Source organism: Fringilla coelebs (genome assembly GCF_963513975.1).
Source record: "Fringilla coelebs genome assembly, chromosome: 3".
Classification (NCBI taxonomy): domain Eukaryota; kingdom Metazoa; phylum Chordata; class Aves; order Passeriformes; family Fringillidae; genus Fringilla; species Fringilla coelebs.
Window position 1 is genome coordinate 92345887 of NC_140030.1, and position 15565 is coordinate 92361451.

Sequence of the window (15565 nt, forward strand, 5' to 3'; positions counted from 1 at the left end):
CTGCTGAAGATGCATAATATGAAATAGGGAATATACTCAGGGGAACAAAAATACAGAAAGCATCTCAAGTGAATTAAGTAGTTAGCATTAGATTTGGAAAAATCACAGTTTAAAGAAGCATCAAGAACCTATGTTTTCCGTAATCTGCAATGAACAAAGGGGAAACAAAGATAAACCCACACCAAAACACAAAAGGCAGGAAGTTTTAGGATATGGAAAATTATAAATTACATTTAACCTTGAATTCTGAGCTGCTTTGCAGTGTCAAATATTCCAATGTGAAGGATTTTTGCATTACTGTCTTCAGAACATTTAACATTTTCATTACAACAACTAAACCTTCCAAAATACTCAGTAACAGTAGTTTCTACTGCAACCTCTGTAAGAAAGGCAAAATCACTTCCAGTCTCCAAGTAGATTCTTAAATTTAAAGGGCAGTATCAGTTACTCCATCTCCACCAAGCTGCACCTCAGGAGGAACTGTGCTTGTCCAAGTCCCTTGAACTTCAGTGGCAAGCTGATCCCATGTTCTTTCCTGTAGTCATCCAAGAGCAGCCCAGCTTTTTAAAAGATCTATTTTCAGTAATCTTTCAGACACACCAGTTCCTTTTGAAGGCTCACCTTCATTTATCACACACAAAACATAAAACCCAGGCCATTTGCCTTTTGTCATTTCTCTCCAGGAAGTAAATGTTATCAGCCTATTTGACCTTTTAGTCAAAGATGCTTTTGTTTTCACTTTAATTCTTTTAAGGACACTTGAGGGTAACATGAAGCAGCAGTTAAAAAGGAAGCAAATTGTGGCATTGACTTGACCACTTGTCACATTCCTGAACTGATGTAAAAAGGCTTTAACTGAATCTCAGCCCCAGACAAGTTTCCTTCCCTTGCTTGCACCTCCAGATCCCTTCACCAAGATGAGCCAGCTGCAGCCTTGCCAGTTCCCTTGGCTCTAGCATACAGAGTTGTCATTTTTGCTCATTTTCTCTAATGTTTAAACCCTTGGATAAAAGACTAAGTTTTTTCACGTTAAAAGAATTATGGGCCTCAGAGAAAACATCACAAGCATGACCAAAACTTTCAGGCTCATGATAAATGCACACTTTTCTTCTCCCACTAGCTTGAGTCAACATCAGATCTTAGACAGTACTCGTTTAATAAGACTGCAGGATGCCAAGTTAAGGTCTTGAGTTGTTTTAGGGCCATTTTTTTAATCACTAGCGTAAGACAGACTAAACAAAACGTATTTTTTCCTGAGTGAATAAAGTAGCATTGAAGTAGCAGCATTCAACCTGAAATGGGTTTTGGTTGTTGTTTGTTTGGGTGTTTTTTTTTTTTTTTTAACCAGGAATCATTAAATATGATGCAAGTTGGATTGTTACATAGCTCTTTAAGTTAATATTTCATTCCAAAATTTTTGTAAGCCTAAATGAGACCAAGTAAACATTTTATAACCAGGCATTATTGCATTTTGTAATTTTGCTCAAGGGAATTTTATACAGTTAGACACAGACAGAAGAAGAAACTCTGGCTCCAGTGAGGCAACTCCAGTGCAATGCTTGAAGTTCTATCCCACATAAAGTAAAAAATAAAGTTTGACACACAGCTTCTGTGGTGTTCTCAGAGCAAACCAAGCCAAGGAGGCCATGCAACATGGAAGACACAGCTACACAAAGTCAGGATACAAAAACACCAGCGTACAAAAATACTGGGGAAGAGAGGAGACTGCTTATGTCTAATGCTGGGGCTGGCTGTGGTCCCATCGCTCCATCTACTGAGTCCTGCATCAAACTGGGTCTTTATGTAGTGAGATTGTCAAGAACGTGTACTGCATCCTCCCTGCTCTGCATTTCAGATGGAGCTCATCTGGTGGATTGCTGCTGCTCAGTTTAATTGGCCAGCATAGTTGGGCTTTCTCTGTGGGAAGGTATTTTTGCCCCATTTAATACCTAATTTTTATTTATCAGGTGCTTTCCAATTGTTTCTGAGTCCAAGGCAGTGTCAAAGTAGATTTACTGGGTATGGACGCATAAAAAGTGATAGTTCATAACCTTTTCAGGTGGAGATTATGTTCTAATATTTGGAAGTACTCTGTTATTTAGGATTTGTCAAGGGTTTGTTTTTAAGTGGTTTTGGATGCGTTTATTTCCTTTGTGGGTGTACTACATCTGTACTACTTCCACCACAGGGAATCTAAAGAGACCCTCAGGATAAGCTACAGAGGGGGACAAAGCCAGATGATGCTTCAGTGAAGGCTATCTTGATCTCCCAAAAGAATTTGTGTACATTAATATGTGAATGTACTTATTCTTTCTATAGCATAAGTTACATTGCTTTCTACAGGAGTAAATCAAGGAATTTTGGAGTGGGTTAAGAACAGTGCAGTCATCCCGTTCGTGACCTTCACCATTTGTAAGACAGGCAAAACCCAGAATATATCCCATCTGAACAACTTCCCAGCTAGTCAAGACTAGCAGAAGGGGAGGCAGACATAGCCATAACTCCCTTTCTTCTACCAGCTCTAAGCAAATTTCATCATTTTCCACTCAGGCAGAGCTTGTTAACCTTCACACAATGCCACTCTCGGATTTTCCATTTCAATCTGTTTTACATAAGATGTACACATCATATTTATAATTTCTTTGGGTTACTCTTGGTCCAGCATATGATTATATAAGGCCTCTTATTGCAGCTACATGTTCTGTAACTCATATGCAGACCTGGTAAGGTTACTCAATGTATTTCACAGTTGGCCAAATCAATATAATCTTAGAAACCAGAGAGTTTGTTCCTGCTATTACAAGGCCTTTTCATACTGTAATAAAGTCCCATACCAGCCCCTGTAATTGTGAGCTGAATAATTCAGGTGTTTTGAGGTATCTGATTTCACATTAAAGCAAAACTGAAGACTTTGACAGAGGCCTCTTATTAAAGATGGGTAACAGATCCAGCACAATGCAAGCAGGTGGTGAGTGAGCAGCACTTCCCTTGGCTGCTGTATGCGATGTGCTTCTGCCATACACTGTGTCAGTCAGTGGGCAGCTTTGACAACAAAGCTGGGTCCTCATCTCAGTTCCATGGGTGTTTTCTTCGCCCCATGGACACTGCTGTCACCAAGGTAAGTTTGAGCTTTTGATTTTTGTGGCATTCTGGTTTGTGTTGGTTTGTCGGCATTTTTGAAAGAACGGAGCTCTAGAGTTACTCCACCTAATTAATCTTTAACCTCTTTGTTTGCTTGGTTATGCAATCTTTTATCCATAACATTGACTTAATTCAGTCCCATCTACAGAATCTACTACTTCAGGCAATGATAACATGCTGATTATATATAAGCTTGCACTTTGCAAGATTTTTTTGTAAGCCCATTAAGTTTGCATAAGGAAGCCTCGTACAAACACAGAGATGAAACCAACCCGTTTTTAGGCAGATGGGACTCCTAACATTTTCTACTTATCACACTGTTTTGTGATTAGTCATTTTTAATATATATATATATAGAAAACCCAGGAATTTGATGGCCCTGAATTAATCTCTAATATTTTTCTCCATCTGTACTGGCAAGCTAAGCACTATGCTGTATGGTCCTGATCATAAAGTTCATATGTTGCATAAAGATCAGATGAAGCTCTTATTTTCACTCAAGTTCACTTCAAGTCACCATTTACCAAACTGACCTACTTAGGTTTTGGTAAACTCTTAATATCAAGTCAGTGTTTGTAGATCAAACCATAAATACAAGAGAACTAAATAAATATTAATCACTGCTCTTAAATGTGATTATCACACTTAAATCCCTAGTGAACAGCTTGTTACAAAATAAAAGACTTACTTACACTACTTTATCTTTCTTATCTTTGTTGAATTCTGTATCGGTACAATCTAAAATTAATATTGATGTTTCAGAAAAGTGGTGATTTTTGAGTTGAAAAAGAAAGTAGAGAGTCCAATGTAACAACAACAGCTGCCTTTGTGGGGAGGTCTGTTTGTCCATGTGCTGAATTCCAGTGATTTCAAACAGCACTGGTCAAAGTGCAAAGATCCATCCTATTTGAGCTGACTGAAGACCTGGGGACAAACTAGTCAGGTCTGATCCAAGGTCCACTGTACATTTCCAGGAAGCCACTATTGTAAAATAAATACCATCACTGAAATCTGAACTAGAACAGAGGTGTATTGAAATACTCCTTATCTTTCCTCCCCCAGTTTAGCACAGCGTGCAGCCTCCTGGTCTTATGATACCATATGCAGCTTTGCAACTGTTTTGCTGAGCTTCCTCAAGACTATGTTTAACTTGGTTACCCAAAGAAGGTCATGAACACATCCATGGTGCAAGCTGCTTATACAGTTTTTGCTCAAGCTCAAGGAAATCCAAAAGGAGAAGTCACACTGTGATTAGCATTCAAGCTACCCACATCCTCTGCAGCCTTGCTACCTGCCTGAAAAACACGGTGTTGGTCTCTCTGCTGAATGCAGAATACTGATGTCCACTGTTAACAGCAATTAATAATTTCTTTGGGAAAACTTCAGTTAAAGATAGTCTTGGCATTGGCTAATGAGTAATCATTAATTAAGGTAGACAACACTATCAGTTAGGCATTAAAAGGTATCCTCTTTTGGGGTTTTTTCCTACAGGGAAAGATCATAGAATCACAGAATGGCTTTGGTTGGAAGGGACCTTAAAGACCATTTAGTCCAACCCCTCTGCTCTGTGCAGAGACACCTTCCACTAGACCACCTTGCTCAAAGCCCCATCCAACCTGGCCTTGAACACTTCCAGGGATGGGGCATCCCCAGCTTCTCTGGGCAACCTGTGCCAGTGCCTCAGCACCCTCAGAGTAAAGTATTTCCTCCTAATATCCAATCTAAACCTACTCTCTTTAGTTTGAATCCATTCCTTCTTGTCCTGTCACTACATGCCCTTGTAAAAAGTCCCTCTCCATCTTTCTCATAGGCTCCCTTCAAGTACTGCAAGGCCACAATTAGGTCCTAACTGAAGCCTTCTTTTTTCCATGGGTGCAGGAGAAGGTTGAATTCCAGAAAACCCTCATACATCTTAGCTGTAGTTTCATTTTAACTTTATCATCCTAAGCCAGGGGCAGGCCCAATGCGCTCAGGAGGAGAGGAAGGGAGGAAGCACCACGCCCTCTCCTATGATTGGCACCAACAATAAAGCCCATTCCTGTCCTCCCTACAGCCAATCCAAACCACTTCATCCTGATTTACACCAGCCAACAGCACAGACTTGGGCAACAGTCATCAAAGAGGAGTTTTCATCCAGATTAGAGTAATGCTGTTATGTATTTTTTACCACACATCCAAGACCAGTTTCCTTAAGTCTGTGCCACAGCACTAATATGTTTGTAAGGGACAATTACTTCCTATTTTCATGCCACACAGTCATGTGCTGCCCAAAAGCTCCATAGATTGGCATGTGCAGTAAGAGCTGGAAATTGTTCTTCCTGAAATACCACAATTGTTTATCATTAGTGCTATTGATGCATTTCAACTTAATAAAAGGTTGTAAAGCCCATTACACCATTGTTAACTGTGGCTAAGAAAAGCAATCCTAATGGCATGGATGAATCCACGAGGGATTACATAGTTTGATTTGTTCAGCCTGAGTAAACAAAAAAGGAACAAAGAAACTAAAGTAAGGTTTCAAAATCATACAGTTTCCTAATGATAGATATAACTGTAATACTATTTTTGTAATACTATGTATTTAGAAAAAGAAATATTGAGGAAAGTAAAAGCATAACAGAAACTCCCTTTGTCAAACAGAAGTGATGCAAGTGGACGATAAAAACTCTTTCAGCCATCTGCTCAACTCTTACCCCTTTTTCTCCATACAGAAGTATCATTAGCTCCAGTTCCACTGAGCTCCTCTTGCCAATCCAATGTGGGCCAGGCTGAGGCTGACCAACCTACCAGTGTTTTGTGCCTCATCTCACACTGTCTCAAATGCAAGTTTCTCTAAGGTCCCAGCTGTCACCTCTCTCCTCGAGGTGACAAGGTTTCCCAAGGTTTCCAGTGGAAGCTGGAGGCTCTGAGCAGGACACTCACCACATTATTCAGCTGGGGATCCATCCCCAGCTTTGGGGGCTGAAAAATGGCATTAAATGCAGTTGTGAGATTGATAAATGAAGTCTCATTATTGGTAGAACTCAGATCTTTCCACTTGCTTTCACTTAAAATTGTCAAGACTGAGACATCCGTGGAAGCCACTACAAGTTTTGGAAGGGGGAAGGAAGGAGAAGACAGAACAGGATGATGTGTTGAGGCTCTGAAAAATTATCAAACAAGATGTGCCTTGTGTTAGTGCTGAATGATACATCACAGCAAATTCAGTATCATAGAACCATAACTGCTTATCACACTCAGCTGTGAGAATGCTGTACTGAGTTAATTGAGGTCAAGAATTAATTGCATGTCTTTCAGATAACACTTCTAAATGGCAGCATCTGTCTAAAGAGAAGACATTAATTCAAACCCTTTAGGCCAAACATTTACAGAGAAGCAGAAAGTCCCAGTCAGAGCAAGAATGTGAAAAAGTAAGTAAAATGTTATCTTGTCATAAAATGTGTCTTGATTGGCAAACTGTAAGTATGGAGCAAAGCAACAATATGCTGGGGGGAGAGCTCGATACAGCAGAGCATAGGCTTGAGTATTTAACCTACTATTTCATGTTCTCTTCTCTTCTTTGTGCTTGTGTATTCCAAGGAATTTGCCTCCCAAACCCAGCCTCACATCCTCTTTTCCACTGTTAATACTTAGTGATGACTGAGTTAGATTCTTTTTTTCAAGGCAAAGCTACCAAAGATGAACACAAAAATAAACAGTTGAAGAACAAATTATGTTGCATTTGTGACAGCTTGTTAGTAAGGGTTCTCAGGCTTGACTGGTGAAGAAACAGGGTGGTACTGGAATTCCAGACTATCTTGGTGCCTGAGATTACCAGCTCCCAACCTAGCAGGGAGCAGCCCTGGCCAGGGCAATGTCTCAGACATATCCAGGAGTATCTACCATGCCCAGTGATAAGCTCTTTCTTTTCCTGAAGGCAGGGAGGAATGGAAGCAGAGGCTTGACACCTTCTTGTTCCACAGCAGCTATTGCTGCCTCAAGTTGGGGTGGAGGCCAGTAATTTGGACTATGTAAATTATATTGCACATTCCACTCCCTACAACACACACTCTTATTGTGGTAACTTCTGTCTCCAAGTGGAGGTAATATAGGAGTTGTTACATTCCTTAAATATTGATCATCTCTCCCCTAAGGATGTGGTACACATTAAAAAACAAACAAACAACACCCCCAGCCAACCAACCCCAAACCTAGACCAACGTCAGTCATTAGATGAGTGCACAAAAACATTCCCTGGGCTCCCTCTCCTAGATGGCAGCAGCAGCATCTAGGGCTGGGAGCAAACATTAATTACACATGTCCAAATCTACAGCAGAAAGGCTCACATTCCAGGTGAGGAATCTCTGCCATTCATTATGCTGCCAGACACCTCCACACTTTGCTCCTGGCCACTAAGTTTTCCATGTGAAAGGTGAGGAGGGAAGGGAGCAGCTCGGACACGTGGGCAGGCAGAGGCTGCCACTGACTGTAAAGCAGCCAGGGTGATCTGTGATCTGTGCTGTACACTTGCACAGCACTGCCCAGCTCATTCTGCTCCTCCTCCTCGGACAGAAACTCAAAGCATCCCAGCTTCTGCAAAGGTCACTTCAGGGAGTTACAGAAAGAATCCAAGGGTGCGTTTGGAAGGATTGGGTGCAAGCACTGCTGTGCAGGATGACCTGTTAGAAGCTGTGGATTGTGTCTTGAGGAGATGGATGAAAAAGTGCATGCTAGCAGCTGAGTTAAGACACAACTGAGTAGAATCCACTTGTGAATTTGCAGAATCAAGGGAATAGACTGCAGGGGAAAAAGTTGATCAAGCTTGCTCAAATACACTGTGTGATACACCCTGCAGAAGCCTTAATCATTGCAGAACCTCAGGAAGATTTGCAAACCACTGCTGTAACCAACACACCCAGGAGCAGTCACTCCTCAACAGTATTTGCCAGAGGCCTTAGAAAACACTACTTGATTTTATGTTCTAAACAAAAAGATAAAAACATTGACTTGCAATTTTAGTCTTGCAATGCTGCAGCTCAGAGATCAGCAGCTGCCAAAACCCTACAGTCTGTGGTCACCATCTTTAAAAACAGATGAAAAATAACATATCCTTACAAAATAAATGGATTAACATTCTGTTCCAGTAGAAAAGCAATAAGAATCACAGAAAAACTCTCTGTACCCTTGTTCACAGAAGCTCTTCACCCTGTGAGCTGTGTTGCTGAGATGCTACCCAGCTTGGAACAGCTGATCGAGTTCACATTGAATTTCAGCTGAACTGTTATAAAAATCCTGCAGGGTTTCCACAAAAGGTCATCACAATGTATGCAAATGCAGGATGAAAGGATATAAAAGAACATACAAGATAAACAATTGGATTCCTGATTAAAAATAGTTCAGCTGAACCTAGGTATTATATAAACACCAAAGATGACTTTTTATAATCTGATCATGCTAGTCAGTGACTTCATTATGCAGGGAAACATGAGCTGGAATACTCAGATTTTTCAGTGCATTCTGCAGTTTCACATATAGAGCCATTTGCATGCATTCAGTTCCAGGCAAAGTCCACTGCTAAGTACATCTGTTGTCTGCACACAGAGCTCAAAAGGGCTACATAAACACAAAAAATTGAATTTTGAACCTGTGATACAATGGATATGAAATCTAGTCCTTGCTACCATCTAAATTAAAAAGAAAGCTCATGGACCAGGTTCTCATTTTAGCAATTTGGAAGCACTAATTCTGTTACATTAGACCTAATCATCAAGAACATTTAAATTAGTCTTTCATCAGGACAGCTTCATTACTTAACATGTGCTATTTGAGTGCATTGATTAAATGCACTGTTAGTATTTCCCCCTCCTCAAAACTCAAATACCTCAAGATCTTTTTCAGATTATCTTTTAGAATTCATCTTTAATCTTTGCTCTTACAGAAGTTTAAGTTTGTCCAGTTTCTTTTAACTTCCACCCTCCTTCAGAGTAACACTTGCTTACACATGCACAAATACTTTAGAGGCTTATATTCCTGGAGATGCAAAGCTTTTGTGCATCTCCAAAATACTTTAGTAAGTGAAATGCCCATGCAACTGCAGCTCTTTCTACTCCTAGGCAGCCAAAATGATTAAAGAAACGAATTAAATAATTAATCACAAGTAGCATTCTTTGTAATGACTGGATTCTTTTGCCATTACCTGGGTAACAAATAAATATTTTACTGTATCAGGTTGTATGTCTTGCCAGGCTTGTAATTGAAGTGGCCTGGAAGTTTAATATTTTAGAGAGGCACAAATGAGTCATGGTCTCAACTGCCTGTGCTGAGCATGAATTATGCACCTCATTTTAACAGCAGCCCAACACAGAGCAATGGCAGAGATCCTGTGCCCTGTGTCAGCCCTACTACAGCATTACAGGGATTTGTCCTACATTAAAGGAAACTTTTGTCTACATTATGTTTAGAAATTCAAGCCTTGTGAATGGCTTGTGAATCCATGTAGACTGTTGAGTAATCAAATCACTGGTGAACAAATTATATCTCAGGCAGCCCAGCTGTAGATTGCTGCTGTCTTGCTGGACAAAGTCCTTTCCACCTCTGCCCTTCAGCTGTCAGCTTTTCATTATCAGCACCACAGCTGGAACTAAGAAGGGGTACAAATGAATCACTGCTCCAACAGCTGAACTGCTGGGACTGACCCAGGCTCCACAGCTTCTTTACAACTTACAGGTCAAAGTCTTCCTGAAGGAAAGATAAAGGACAAAATGAGTTATGTTTTTGTTCACATGTGATCTCACTATTTCCATACTCTAGTGTACTAAGTAAATAATGTTATTACTTGTAATCATTTCTGCGAGCGCAACAAGAATGCTGGGGGTTTTTATCTCTTCTAAAGGGAGGAGATGAGGAAATAAAACAGGTGATAATTACAGAGATAAATTTTTAAATTGGTAATTTGCCATCAACTTTTGTCAATTGCAAGTCACACAAGCGCTGCCCAAGTCCCACCCACAGGATGGAGTGGCAGCCACTTGGCTTGTAAAACCACTGTTAAAATTCCTGTGCTGATAATCCTTTACTCCTTGAATGGGAAAAATGTCAGGCACAGCCCAGCAAGACTGGGCATTTGAAGGTCAAACCAAAACTAATTCAATTGCCTAACAATACTGTTGGAAGGACAGATTTTTATATTTCTTTTTTTTCAGAAGGACAGATTTTACTGAGCATTTGGCTCTTTTTAAAATTATTTTTTTAAGCCACACTTCCTGGAGTCATATACTAAAAATAAAAATGAGGAATGAGATTAGGCTAAACATGATTTATGGCTATCATGATTGCAGAGAAGCAGCTGAAAGTAAAAGCTCAAGAGATGAAAAGTGGCATTTTTCAAATTTATTCAGATTGCATAGCAGAGTATTTGAGGTGGTCAATGCCAACTTCTCCCTGGGCTGCCTTGGAGCTGCTGGAAGTGGTCAAAGATTTACAGCAGGAAGAGGATGTCAAGCTCCCAGCAGTTTTCCATAGCAGAGAATATTTTCATCTCTGCCAGGAGGAGATAAGTGGCCACACACAGGTGAGCACTCCCAAGTCAGACAAACCACATCACAGGTGAACAGGGGCTGACTTGGCAGCGGATGTCTGAAACCAGCACAGCCTGTAGGTGCTGTTATTGGCCGTGGCTGCAAGGGCAGAGAGCACAGAGAGCACAAAGAGCAGCAGAAAGGCACCTCTCAGGTGATCACACAGGCATCACAGAGGGCTCTCCCATCTGTCTCCTCACAGCAAGAGCTCACTGTATTTGTACTACAGAGCAGGCTTCGCTGAAAACAAATTTTAAAGTTCCATATCCCTCTGTGTAAGCTGTTTTCTGGTGAGGTAGTGTTGACACAGAAATATATTCAGTGAATCATCAACATTCCCATCTGCCATTTAGTACACTCACATCACTAAAGGGCAGATCTGAACATGAGTACCTGATCTGCAACACCGGGTTTTGTTGAAAAAAGGTTCAATTACAACAACAAACAAAAAAATCATCAGCATGGCATTTAAAAATATTTTTTCTCAAAAGCATTAATTACCTCAAGTTCTGCAGTGGTCTTGTTATCTTGTCAAATTGAACTACTGGAGGCATTGCAACACAGTTAAGAGTCGTGGGGGGTGTGTCTTCTTTTTTCCTATACAAAAAGAAAAAATATCCCTCCACAAAACAGAACAATATTTTCTATGACCATGGTCAATTCCTAAAACTCTGAACAGCAAAACAAAGCTGGGGGTTTGAGGGCTGTTGTTATTGTCATTATGTGGTTTTTGTTTTGTTTTAAAAAAGGAAAACTAACACAACTGGGTGCTTTTTTTAGGGTCAGGCTGAAATACAACTAAACATACAGCCTTCAAGCTATTCTTCTGGTTCAACTTTATTGCCCCACTCCCCCAAAAATAAAAATCAGGGTGTATTTTTGTTCTTGACCTAATTTACACACACTAACAGAAATACAAATCTCTCCAGTGGATCTATGATGTGGCTAGTACCACCCAGATGCAGTCAGGATTAATACTCTCAGAAATTCCTACCCAGCTCACAAAGACTTGGTCCACACTAAAACTTAAATCTTTACAACAAGGAGAATCAAGGAAATCTGCATCTCTCTCACATGGCACAGACTGCTGTCAGGAAAACTCTGCCAGGGTGAAAATGCACATCAATTCACTACAGGTGACAGAGAGATAAAGGAAATAAACTATTAGAGTTTGTACTTTGAAGGGAGAATCAGCTCACTGCTTACATAGATCAGCTTGACTGATGAGTAGCAATAATTAGCCTAATCAATTACAATTGCTTTTGCTCCTCCCTTGTGGAATGAGGGAGAGACCTTCTGAAGAGGTCAGGCATTTGTCAATTATTACAACTCCTGAAATTTCCCCTGTGTCTGCAGTGGGTGACCAGTTCTGAGGGGTCTGCATCCACTTCACTCAACGATCTGGCTTGGACACTGTCATTTGCACAGACCAATTTCTGCAAACATGTACCCATGGAACTAGTACCAGTGGATTTCAGGCTAAGGGATAAAAGCCTAGCTTTAGCCAGAATTTGTAAGTGCTCCTGTAGGAATATCACTGGCATAAACTGCAATCAGACCTCTGCACACCTTGGGACTCGGTGAAACAAGGAGAGTCAGGAGCCATCGTGGCTCACCACTGTGAGCTGCTGCCCACGTGCACTGCTGGCAAATCAGGACACACTCCAGCACGCCTCACCTGCTGCAGAGCAGAGACTGACACTCAGCTTGGCCCCAGCTCCAAAGGGCATTCCTTCCCTCCTGTCCTTGTGTCACCTCACTGACGCTGGGCGGTGACTCGGAGCAGCAGCAAGGCTGGGCAGCTGGCTGGGAACTCTGCAGTGCTCTCTGCCCTCTGCAGCTGCCCCTGCACAAAAGCACAGATGCACATGGACTCACAGTTTCCTCCAGACTCCTGCTAAACACAGGAACACACAGCAGGTGCACAGTCAGCCAGTCCAGCAGTTCACCAGCACTTCCAGGATACACCACTCTCTTCCCCAGCACCTGTCTGGTGCTGACTGCATTGACCAAGTCACTCTGCAGTCAGACAAGACAAACCAGCAGAAAAAACCACTCAAGCCAACTGGAACTGTTTTAATGGGATAAACTCCTGATCTAATCCAAAGAGCAAAGCTGGAGTCAGGAATAAGCACAAGAGAGAGTCCCTTTTCAGCACTGCCACACACCTAGAAGGTGTCAAGTGAAGCATGAAACTGTACCCTGGAGATTCACCCACCGTGTTTGGCAGAGTCCATCCATCCACATCACTCTCAGTTTATATTTATCCCAGTCTCTTCCAGCTCAACTGCTCCTCCTTGGGTTTTCTCCATAGTTAGCTGTGTGTTAAGCATGGACAGCTCTTAAATTTTTTTAACTGCATTCCTAAATTTAGAGCTTCTGGGAAGCAAGGACAGGCTCTACAAAATGGATTGCCAGCAAGCCACATACTTAAAATGCTGAGCAAAGGTATTTAAAATCAGCCAACCCACACAAGTCCCTTATTTTATCATATCCTCCTTGGAGCTTTGTAGCCACCATTGATACCCCTAAAAAAACCTTACAAACAATTGCCTTTAGTAATGAAAGTTTTAAAAGACGTCTTGAGAACTCCACAATCATATCTGAGGGAATGTAAATATAAGACTCCTCATCTATAGGGAAAAGGAGAAAGAATTATTTTTAAGACTGTGAAGTAGCTATGGCCTAAGTTTTTCATCATCTATAAAATAAAACAGTTTCAGTATCTCCTTGACTGCTCTACTGGGTCACTGGTAAAACAGAAAATCAGCTTTTTACTACAGTTAGGTGTCCAGTGACTAGAAAGTGTTCAAGGCATTGTTATAGGCTCTTTCTAACCTCAGAAAGACTTTCCTCTCAAAATTCACTGAACATTGGTCTTACCTTATCTAAGATCCTTGGGTCAGGAGGCTGAGGCTAAGTGCAAACTTCATTAACATACAACCAAGCTGGCCTTAATTTTGACAGCATCACTTGGAGGCGCACAAGCAAGTGATAAATACCATATCCTAAAAGCAAATAAGAACACCAAAGAAATGCTTCCTATTTCTCTGGTAACAATCAGCAGAGTAGAGCAACTTTCTGAAGCACAGACCTGGGATGACTGCTCACTGAAATGCAGCAATCTGTGACTTCAGGAGTGAGTTTGAGCAGCTGCTGTTTGGCAGAGATGCTCCTCGGAGTACAAACAACTCAGGAACTGTCAGGGATCACTAAGATAGATAGGTGTTTCCTGGTGACACAAAACAGCACCTGGCTTAAAGATTCACAGGGGGAGGAGAGGGTAACTGCAACGCTGCATAACATGCCTTGCTAGAAGTGCATGCAACTCTGGGTTTCCCTTTGATTTTAAGAAGTGCTTTTGTCTCACTGTCTCTGCTCTGAAGGTGAAAATGCAAGGTTCTGGGTAAGTTTGCTTTTGCTTAGCATCTCAGGTTGTGTCCTTGGAGGCACCTATGTGTGTCAAGCAAGAGCAGCTCCCATAGTGCTGGACACAGAACTGCAGCAGTCAAGCGGAGAGAACTACCAGTTCTTGGGCTTTACTCAACTCAGAACTGCTTTGAGAGCTGGCAGAGCTCCAAAGTTCCCCCCCCACCCTCTATTTTTCCCTCCTGCCGTGATGGTTTGCAGACACCTGAGTACACCTGCATTGCTACAAAAGGAACAGATTGTTCAGAGAAGATGCTGTCAGGAACCAAAAGGACACATGTGTGGAAATATGCTGATCAAGGACACAACAAGCACTTGAGGCAAACAGAAAGATAACAAACCAGAAAAGAAATGAAGCTAATCTGAAGGCAAGATGCCTCCATACTGTGTTGTATGAGATCTCTTTCTCTATATGCATACACACATACTGAATATCACTCAAAAGATATTTTAGGAATACAAGAAAATGCCTTCATATCCTATGAATTCTTTCGGTAGGTTAGTGGGGTTTTTAACTAAAGTTGTGGTATCACTAAATAAAATAATTCTTAAAAGTGTATGCCTATGTTTAAAGAACCACTGAACTTGCTTCCAGACCTGTGCAATTCCCATACAGTTTCATAGGATTTAAGTCAAAATATATCCCCTATCAAACACAAGAACTTCAGCTATATTAAGGCATATCAGTCCTTGGGTAAAATGAGGGCATATCCAAGGAAACAAAAACAGGAAAGGAAGTCTGAGATTCCATGAATACCCACGATGAGTGCAACTTCTGAAATACACTTGAATGACCTTAGCAGGAGATTACACTCCAAATTCCAGGGGAAGGTAGAATCTGACAGAGGACATTCCTCCCCTGCCCTGCATTCAGTTCCACACTGCCTGGAGTGAGGGATCAGCCAGGAATCCAGAAATGACACTTTCTGGACACATGCCTGAGCACATGTTCACAGGAATGAGAGCGGCAAGTACTTCCGAGAGTAACTGGCTACACCATCCGTGGAGAAGTCAGGTCAAATTACAGAGCCTAAGCACCAAAAACGACTGTCTAAATGCTGCACTGCACATATTGTCAGCACCTCCAGGCATCTTCATTCCATCATCTCCTCCTGCTCAGCCCAACAATTTATCCAAGCTAGATGAAGGCATATCTCAGTGATTAGGAACAGATCATGACGTAGCTGTCTGCACAAGCCCTTCTGTGTTTGAATTCTTAGCAGCTGTCTCAGGACCAATGTCTAGCCACTGAGTACTTTCTTTCTTCTGCCAGTAAGTGAAACAGATCTGAATTGTCTTCCATTATCAGTGTGCAGCTATGCATAGTAATCAAGTTACTGTTTTGTTTACTGAGAAACACTGAGGAGATTTAAGCTGGGTCCATATCTTAGAAGTGCCTTCCAAATTCTTTGTTGCACATCTTCAAGTGCAGGCACCAG